Below are 10,860 nucleotides of genomic sequence, written 5' to 3' on the forward strand. Positions count from 1 at the left end.
AATCTATACCTTCTAATTGATTATACCTTTTAGCAACTAACTGTGCTTTATACCTTTCTATGGAACCATCCAATTTATACTTTATCTTCTAAATCCATTTGCATCCAATAGGAGTCTTGTTAGGAGGTAATTCAATGATATACCATGTTTTATTAGCTTGAAGAGCACAAACTTCTCTGTTCATAGCTTTAATCCAACTAGAGTTTCTTATGGCTTCCTCATAAGTGTGGGGTTCAACATGTGAAGAAATAGCCAAAGTAAAGTTCCAATGTTTGTCAGATAGAAAATCATGTCAAAACAGAGGATATATGATATTTGATTTTGAAATTAGAATTAGAATCTTTGTGCGTATTGACAACTTGATGATGATAATCAACAAGATATGAAGCAGTTTTCTTTATTCTTCTCGAGCGTCTCAGATCACTCCCAAGACCATTTCGAATAACAATATCAAAATCTTCAGCAGAGATATTACTGTCACTATCTACATTATTGAAACTGTTATTTCTTGTTACATTGTCAACACAATTTGTAATCTCTGAAACAGAATCAACACTATGAGTAATTTCTGGTGTATTATCATAATCTTGAACATGAACAATATTACCTGGATCATGAGCTTTTGTACTTCCAGAACAACTAATAGGTTTAAGTAAGAAATTAACATCATCATGAATCAAATTATCACTATTTTTACTGTGATGAATTGAAAAATTGTAAGGAAAAATGCTTTCATAAAAGATAACATTTTTGCTCATAAAAATCTCTCTGCTTTTAACATCAAGCAGCACATACCCTTTAATGCTAGTTTTATATCCATTGAAAACACTTTTTCTAGATCTTGGTTCAAGCTAACTACAATTGCAAAGTAGAAGCAAAACATAAGCATCCAAAAGTTTTAAGATTTAAATATGTAAGTGGTTGGCGGTACAACATCTCATAAGGAGACTTACCTTTTGAAACATTAGAAGGAAGTATATTTATCACTACAAAAAAATCACTTTTAGCAACCACCAAATTCGATCGCTAAAAGTACTAAAATCGGTCGCTAATCATATTTGCGACCGAAACAACCACCGAATAAAGATGGAAGCGAAAATCCTAGTCGCAAAGCATTTACCGACTGAATTATAAAGTGGTCGCAAATTTGCGACCGAAATTTTGGTGACTGAATCGGTTGCAGAAAATTTGGTCACCAAAATTTAGTAACTAAATTAGCGACCACCATTTTCAGTGGCAGAATCGGTCGCAAAAAATTTTGTCACCAAAATTCCGTAACCAAATTAGTGACCACCATTTTTTATGGCTAAATTGGTGACTGAAATAGAAGGTGATAGCGACCACTATTTTTGGTCGCTAATAATTAATTTAAAAAAATATTGTGGTGGCTAATTCGATGACTAAATAGAGACTTCCATTGCGATTGATTTGACTGATATGATTTTGGTGGCTAAATGGAGACTCCTATAACAACCGATTTTATTTCGGTGGCTAAATATTTTTTTTATTAAATTAGTTCAACCTAGCCTAACTTTTTTTTCTAAAACAGTAACTAACTTACTTTCAATAATGTAAAGATGAATTAGATTAAAACTATTTTTAAAGTGAATTTTCAACTCACAACGTAGTTAAATAAACTATTTTAATAAAAAAAATCAATCAATTTGATCTCTTTTAGCATCTATCTAGTTACGAAAATTATAAAAATGGAAATTTTAAATGCGACTTGAGTTAAATTAGAGGTAGAATTTTAACTCATTCTCAATGTAAATTTAAAATCTGATAAATATTTTAGTTATACAAAGAGTTTATATGAAAATATAAGATTTATTTTTATAAAATATATAATTCAAAAAGTGAAGAGAATGCAAATCTCATCTCTTTAAATTCTAATTTAAATGTTCTTCCAAATTAACACATGCACACTCAGAATAGAACATGCTAAAGAAAAAAATAAAATAAAATATGATATATACACTCCGAATAAACCAAAACAAGTGTATCCATCAAATAATAGCTTGTGTTGTCTAAGCCAAAGCCAACACAAAGCATAATAAATCAAGCCTAAGCCTCCATATCTCAACTGAACACTTTTCACTTGTATATAAATAATTAAATAAATAAAAATTTAACCTTCCCCATCTTGTAATCTCAACTGCACACTTTAGTAGATTTTCTTTCAGAAATGAACATCTCCTTCTTGCATGTTATCTTTTAGAAAGATACAGACTATTTTCATTTGGTTGACAGTGATAAATCTACCATGAGGCTTGTAATGCTCAGTACTTTCCAACATAGTAGATGGCTTTGTCTGGTTGTTCCTGTTAAATAGCCATCTATTGTACATGGAACTCTACAGTGTGTGGCCTTCACCCTAAAATTATATCAATACAAACAATGAAATAAGGAACTAACAAATATTTCCATATACCTCATTCTCACTGCATGGTTGATTATTACAGTTTTAAAAGAAATAATTTCTCCACTCAATCTAGAGAACAGAGTTCATCAATTCAAATAATCAAACATAAACTTATTTCTATATCTCTACCAATGATAGGTGGACTCACCATTCCAATTTTTTTTAGGACATACACTGTATAAGAGGAAAGTTGGCTAAGTGGTTATGTATGAAATGAATAAGAATGATACAAGACTAGTTTTGGTTATAATGACAGTACCCGTGTATTTCTTTAAGCCACTTGTCCACACATGACATGTTATACTCATGGAGGCAAGGAAGAACTCGTATTTGGTCCCCTTTCTTTGAAGAGGTATTTAATGACTTCCTCAAGAATTGGCTCATGCTGCATGTCTTTCGTATCTCTTATGGCATAACCATAGTGATCCAAAAAAGTTTGAAGCAGCAAAATGGATCTAGTGGTTCCAAATTCAGCAAATTGTTAGCCAAACAAAGTACAAGTCAATAACAAATTCAAAACCCAATACAGAGAAAATTCCAAATATAAATAAATTAAAAATCGGTGGTTAAAAGATAAACATATTCGGTGACTAATTCAGTGGCAAAAAATAAGCAATAATATTTAGCGACCGAAATCAAATTGGTGGCTAAAACATAAACATATTTGGTGACTAATTCGGTCGCAAATATATTTTTTCCAATTTATTCAAAACGGCCACCACTTTAGCGACCAATGGTTTTGTCACTCTCATGTTCAATCACTGATTCGGTCGCAAAACTAACTAACATCATTAAGAATTTACTCGGTCGCTATTGCGGTCACAAATTTGACACTAAGAGTATTCGGTGGCTATTTCGGTCGCAAATTGTGACTACTTATTTTCGGTCGTTGAATTTGGTGACTAAATTGTTATTTTCTTGTAGTGTATTAAATGAATAGCATGGCTAGCATCATAAGACCAATAGATTTTTGACAAACCTAATTGAAAACGAAGATTGTGTGTGACATTTATGATATGCTAGTGTTTTCTTTCAGCTACAATATTTTGTTGGAAAGTTTCTACACAAGTTCTTTGATGCAAAATACCATATTTCTCATACAATTCATTACAATCAAATTCTTTTCCATTATCAGTTCTAATAGTTTTGTTGTTTTGATTAAACTGATTTTTAACAAGAATAATAAAATTGTGCAACAAGTTTCTAGTTTCTCCTTTAGTTTTGATAAGAAAAATCCAAGAGTGCCTAGAAAAATCATCAATAGTAGTAAGAAAGTATTTATGACCGTGAACAAAACTAATAGTTATAGGTCCCAAAATATCTATATGTATGAGATCAAAGGTATTTAAAGAAACAAGATCACTTATTTGAAAATGCAATTTATGTTGTTTAGCAAGGTGACATATATCACACAGTTTATCAAAATTAGAATTAGCATAAGGAAAAATTTTGCAAACTTGTTCAACAACATGTTTGGAAGGGTGGCCTAATCTAAAATGCCATATGTCAATATCATATCCTTTAGAATTAAGAACATTACAATTCATCAAATATTTTTCTTCATGTATGTTAACAGAATCATGAAGACAATATAATCCTCCATGCATTTTAGCTTGACCAATTGTCTTGAAGGTAGTATTGTCCTGTATCTGACAGCTCTTATAAGAAAATATCAATTTGCAATTAGAATCATTGATCAACCTAGGCATAAAAGTGAATTTAAACACAAAACTTGGTATGTACAGAACATTATAAATGGTAATATTATTAGAAAATTGTATTGTTCCAACATATTCAGCAGTGACATATGAATTATCAGGCAGTTTTATGAAAACATGTTTAATTCTAAAAAATTAATAAACTGATTTTTATCGTAAGTAATGTGATCAGTGGAACTTGTATCAAGAATCCAATAAGAGTTTGTTTTACCTTTGGTATGATGTATTACATAATCATCTTTGTTGACACTGTGTATTTGGTTTACACTGTGGTTTGGTGATTCTTGCAGCAATTTCAAAAGTTGTTGGACTTGTGCAGTAGTAAAAGGATTATTTTGTCTTATATCTTTATCACTGTTGTTGTTATGAATTTGACTACCATCATTTCTTAGTGATATTGCACGATTGGTCACTGCTTTTGTCTCCTTCGGATTGATCATTTCTTTGCTTGTACCATGATACCCATGCTTTGCCTAACATTCATCAATTGTGTGATTCAATCCATGGAAAAGCACACAATTGATGAACAAGAAATATGAACAAGAGGATTAACGAAAAGGAGCACAATAGAAGCAGGGCTAGTTTTTTTACCTGCTCTGATAAAGAAAGAAAACAATATTCCCTTCCAAGATTATACAAGAAACAATTTGTATTCATAATAATCAGTAATGAAAAACTCAAATGAATAAAGATCAAATATAACAGTGCTTGAGCTTGCTGGAAAAACGAAATCATCATGTAGCAAATGATCAATAATGTTCATCCCTTAGAATTATTATTTCCTTCAAGTGTTCTTTTACAAACAACAAAGGAAGACTTAAAGAAAAGACAAGGAAACAAACTAACCATGGTAACCGAAATAAACCTAAGGTTAGGTAACCGACAACTGTTATAATAGAATTATAATAAATTAAATTATTGAATTCATTAATGGTTTTTGCTTAACTAATCAAATTTCACTACTAGAAAAATTCACTTTAGCTGCCAACAGAAAGTTGTGGCTATAAAAGAGATGCCACTAGCGTCGGTAAAGTCTACTCAAGTTGGATACAAAAATAAATGTAAATATTGTGTCGACAATGGAGACATTTAACACAATAAAATTTATTAAAATAAAAATAATAAGTTAGCGTCTATAATGGAAACAAAAAGTGGATGCAATAAAAAAATTAAGTGGCAAGATGATATTGTGTATAGAATGGGGACACAAAGTGGATGCAAGTTAAAAATTATTAAAATAATAATAACAAGTTAGCGTATAGAATGGGGACACAAAGTAGATGCAATAAAAAAATTAAGTGGTAGAATGATATTGCGTCAAGATTGGGACACAAGTGGATGCAATAAAATAATTAAGTGGTAGAATAATATTGCGTCTAAATTGGGGACACAAAGTGGATGCAAGTTAAAAATTATTAAAATAATAATAATAAGGTAGCGTCTAGAATGGAAACTCAAAGTTGATGCAATAAAAAAAAGTAAATGGCAGAATGATATTTTATTACATTTAGCGTAGGTTTGGGCGGAACTAAGGTGACATGAATGTTTATGTCACCTTAACCCACGCTAGGTTATTAAATAAGGAAAAAAAATAAAATATTAAAATATTTTTGTCTCAAAATTTCATTTTCTCACACTTTCAATTTCTCATTTTTTGTCTTACACTTTCAAACACACATTCACGCAAGTTCATTCTCATAATCCCGAAATTCTTCTTCCAAAAACTCTGCTCTCCTTAACTTCATTTTTGTGGTGAGTGAAGGATAACTTGGAAAGTGAAGAACCCTAATCAGTGTGGAACCCTAATCGATGAGAAACCTTAATTGATTCCAATCTTCGAAATCGAAAGCTAATGAGGAGGTTCTAGGTAGAAGGCGAAAGAGGTTTTGGCTACAATGGTGTGAACAATTATCATATTTAAAAGGTGATGAGTTCATTCTATTCAATTTTAGTTCCTTTTGTAAGATTCTGAATGCAATATCATTTATCAAAATGTTTGAATTGCAGTGAGTGTTGCAATCTGGTTATAGTCTTATATTTCCTTTATAAAATTATTGTGTTTTTGATGATTTTTTATGAACTGTGGTCAACCTCCATAAGTGTGGTCAAGCTCCAGAAGGTGTTCAAACAGAACAATGGTCAAGCTCATTATTCTCAAGACATAAAGTAATATTTCATTATCTTTATTCTCATATTATTATAAACAAATTTTCTCAAAGTCAATTTCTTCCTTTCTCACGTGCTCATTACATAGCTTTGTATTTTTAATTTTCCAAATCACATTAGAAATCATATTCTCCTTTTTTTCTTTCTTTTTTCTTGCCTCGTTCTACTTAAAATATAGAAAATGTGTAACTGTGTAAGAAAAAGAAAACCTTATATCCATGAGTTATTGAGGGTTGATTAACTTGGGGATAATATTAAGGCCTATTTGACTCAATCCTTGTTTTATCTCAATCTATATAATATACCAATAATAAGGTAAAATAAAAGGAATTGTCCATTCTTTTACATGATCTAGATATTTTACTACAATATTTTGATATTTTAGCTTCAATTGTACAAATTTAAAGTAATTTCCTTTAAGAGGTCATGAGCCTTTGTAAAAGCAACCACAAAAGTGGAAGACAGTATTTTTGTAATTTAATTTGTAAATATTAGTAGTTAAAAAAGAAAGGAAATGAATGAGAATTGCAATGGAGAAGAAAAGGAATATGTTAAATTGATGTTTCTAAGGTGAAATTATTTTCCTTGAAACGATTGGTTGAAGGTCCAATCCTTAGGAGCAACACTGTAAGATGTAACTGTTATTCCATTGGCAGTAACCTCAAAAGAAAGAGGTTGATTGTGTAATAGAGTATTAACATGATAGTTCTTACCTCAGTTCCTACCCATAAAACGCCAACTACTTTTTGAACCTTTAACCTTCAAACCCATAATGTCCCACATTCCACCCACATTACAAATCAATGTTGAAATGAAGATTCTAGAACCACTTATTGTTTTAGATTGATCAAATGATTTATTTTTTTGGATATCAAACTCTTTTAACAATTAAGAGTTGATATGGTGTAGTATAACCATACTATTAACATGCATGACTAGTCTTTGATTGGATGAGAGTAAGTATATTAACAAGCATAATTAGAAGTTTCATTGAGCACAAAAAAAACCTGGCTCATCAGTTACTATTGTGCTTGGAATATTATTGCTTTGAAAATTTGTAGTAATTTGCATTCTTTCCCTACGCCACATGATGAAATTGGAAGACCATTATCAACAGTCATGAAATGATAATTTCATAATAGAATCAATGAGAACGTTTGTATATCAGTTTGAAAAAAAAATTATAACTGGTGGTGGTGTCAACATATGCTTAAACATTGAAACTATATAGTCTATTATATGATTGATATTTCTAACTTAGTACTACCAAACTTATAATTTCCACAATGCACTAGGAAACCTACCATGACCAGTTGAAAGCCCTCCAATCAGACAGCTCTGAAGGATCAACTTCCAACCTCCAACAGATCATTCCAACAACAAAACTTCAATGTTGGAAGGATGTTGTTGTACTAAGTTTAGGTCGATGTTATGGCACTATAGACTTGGCCCCCAACCTTCAGCCTGGAGTGTCTTCCCTGACCCAACCTTCATTATTTTCTCCTTTCAGCGATTACTTACCTTATAATGAACAACTTCATCAATAAGTGTTGCAAGAAAATGAAAGAGTTGATCAAGAAAATCAAATAGCAAATGAAGCAAATCAAAAGTATACAATGTTGGAGGATAAAATAAAGTTCATGGAGCAAAAATTAGCCATGATGATGGAGCGACAACAAAGTGACATCTCAATAGGAACAAGTCAAATTCACTCTCACTATGCTCAGGACTTTGATGATCAACCCCTACCTTAAGTTCATCATTTTGTAAGTAAAATTAACTAACATGTATATCAATTTAATTGACTAATTCAAAATTTAATACTTCCAGTTCGGTATTTTTTTTAGTATTATTATATTCATTAATCGCATATTAATACTCAATTTATTTTATTTATTCTCATGATTTTCAAAGGTTTTTTCTAGTTTACATTACTCTATCATCTTTGCAGCAACACTCTTTACCAAAATTCCAGTATTTCGTTCTTAGGTCATCTTATATTTATGTCCCCTTACATTTCTATTACTTTTAGTCAATTAAAATCATAAACAACAACTTCTATTCTAGTTTGATATGACATTTTCTTTTACCGTTGGTATCATTTCAATTAACTTTTCATTTTAACTTTTTTGGAAATCAATTGTGCAAGTATACTGAAATTTAATTGTTATTTACTTTGATTTGGAACTTGAAACCAATTACAGGAGTTATAATTGAACTTCCACATTGATTACAAGTTCAATTTTAGATTGTCTATTAAAAAGCATGTGTTATATTTAAAATTTCAGTTTGATTAAATTGATATTTGGATTGACTATTCAAAATAAAATCAGGTGTTATAATTGAAATTTCATTTTGATTACAAATTGAAATTTGGATTGATTGTTGAAAAAAAGTGCATGTATAGTGATTGAAATTTCATTTTGATTACAAATTGATAGTTGTATTGACGGTTGAAAATTTTATAGTTGTTATAATTGAAAACACATATTTTAATAAATTAGTATTTATTAAAATTCAAATTTCATTAATGTAAAAAGATGTCAGTGGGTATATGTAATACTGGATGGGTTTAAATCTAAATTTAAATAATTTCCATTAGAAAAAACAAAATGGGGACATTTTGAAGTCAAAATAGATTTGTATACTTAATTTTGGAATGTAAATATTTTCAAAAATAAAATAAAATAATTTTAACCTAAAAGAAACTCAATTCCCTTTATTTATCATTTTCTTGTTTTAAAAATGGTTTGAAGAAAATACTTAATGCAGATATTATTTTATCATACTAGGTTTTCTCTTGAAAAAAAAATTATTTAAAAATATATAAAGGTTAAAAGTTTAATTTATATTAAATATATAAAATAGAATATTAACTATTTTAAGTATTTATAAAATTCATAATTTTTGTTTTCATTTTCTGTTTTATTTTATCTTTTTTTAAAAATTATTATTTCAAAATCAAATAGTATTGGTAAAGAAGATTTTTTATATAAAGAAATTTTTCACCTTGTTCATATTATAGGAGTTTGAGTGGTTATTAAGACAAATCATTAACCTATAATATCATTGTTGAGTGAGAAATCTATCAAGAAAATTCGACTATACTCTTTTTTTTTGAAAAGTTTGACTCATTAACTAAAATATTTATAAAAAAAAATCAAATTAGTTAAATTTTTTCTAGATTTTTATATTTATATAAACCTTTATATATAAAAATGTTTATATGAAAAAAATTAAAATTCAAATGAACATTTTGAAGTTAAAATAGATTTCTATACTTAATTTTGGAATGTACATATTTTCAAAAAATAAAATAATTTAATTTTAACTAAAAGAAACTCAATTCCCTTTATTTATCATTTTCTTGTTTTAAAAATGGTTTGAAAAAAATATTTAATACATATATTATTTTATCATACTAGGTTTTCTCTTAAAAAAATTATTTTAAAATATATAAAGGTTAAAAATTTAATTTATATTAAATAAATTAGAATATTAACTATTTTATTTATTTATAAAATTCATAATTTTTGTTTTCATTTTTTTGTTTTATTTTTATCTTTTTTTAAAATTTATTATTTCACTATTAAATAGTATCGGTAAGGAAGATTTTTTATATATAAAAATTCTTTATCTAATTCATATTGCAATAGTCTGAACGGTTAGCAAGACAAATCATTAACTATAATATCATCGTTGAGTCTTTCAAGTGAAATCTATCAAGAAAATTCGACTATACCCAATTTTTTTGTTAGTACAAAGTGATAATATTCAAAGAACAAGATATACAGAAAAAAAGACTTATGCTTGGAGTTTTATACCGAACTGCATGCAGACACATACAACATCTAGTTCTTATCAGTTGATCAAATTTCAATATCTAGTTAATACTATAAGTAACACGAGTATTTTGAAACTCATTAATTTTTACCTAAAAATTCAAGTATTATTCGAACAACAATCACTATTGGCTTAAAACATTAAGTATATTTATAACCCAATCACTCATAATAGTGAGTATTATTTGTATGCAATCACTCTTAATTTAAACGAAGTATATTTTGGACAATAACCAAACCTGGCTAAAACCAAAAGATTTAAAAAGAAACTAATCTAAAAGATCATTAGATTGCTCAATAGAAAAAAGGTTGCGTCTTATGACAAACAAGATTCTATTTACTCTTTCAGGTCGCTCTTGAATATAAATAATGTTTTTTCTTACAACTACAAGACTAAGGATGACACGTGGACCAGGTGGCAGAGAAATCAGGGAGGAGATCACCCAGAACGGTGATCGGTGGTCAGTAACCGAGTGGCCACCGACAAATCAATTCCAAGATAAACACTTGGGGGGAGAACGCGAGAAGCAATAGAGCACCGATCAGTCATCGGGTGCATGGTCATCGGGGTTTCGTGTTACACGCAGTTAAACTGGGACTGAGATTCCCAGCGAGAGCGTTACGCATGGACCTCGCATGATCATATCTCAGAGAAAGAGGAGCTGCTCACCGATAGAATCGTGCACGAGAGTGGCCTGAGGGAGTTAGTAAA

The sequence above is a fragment of the Phaseolus vulgaris genome, chromosome 7, assembly GCF_051622355.1.
Source record: "Phaseolus vulgaris cultivar YP4 chromosome 7, ASM5162235v1, whole genome shotgun sequence".
NCBI lineage: Eukaryota > Viridiplantae > Streptophyta > Magnoliopsida > Fabales > Fabaceae > Phaseolus > Phaseolus vulgaris.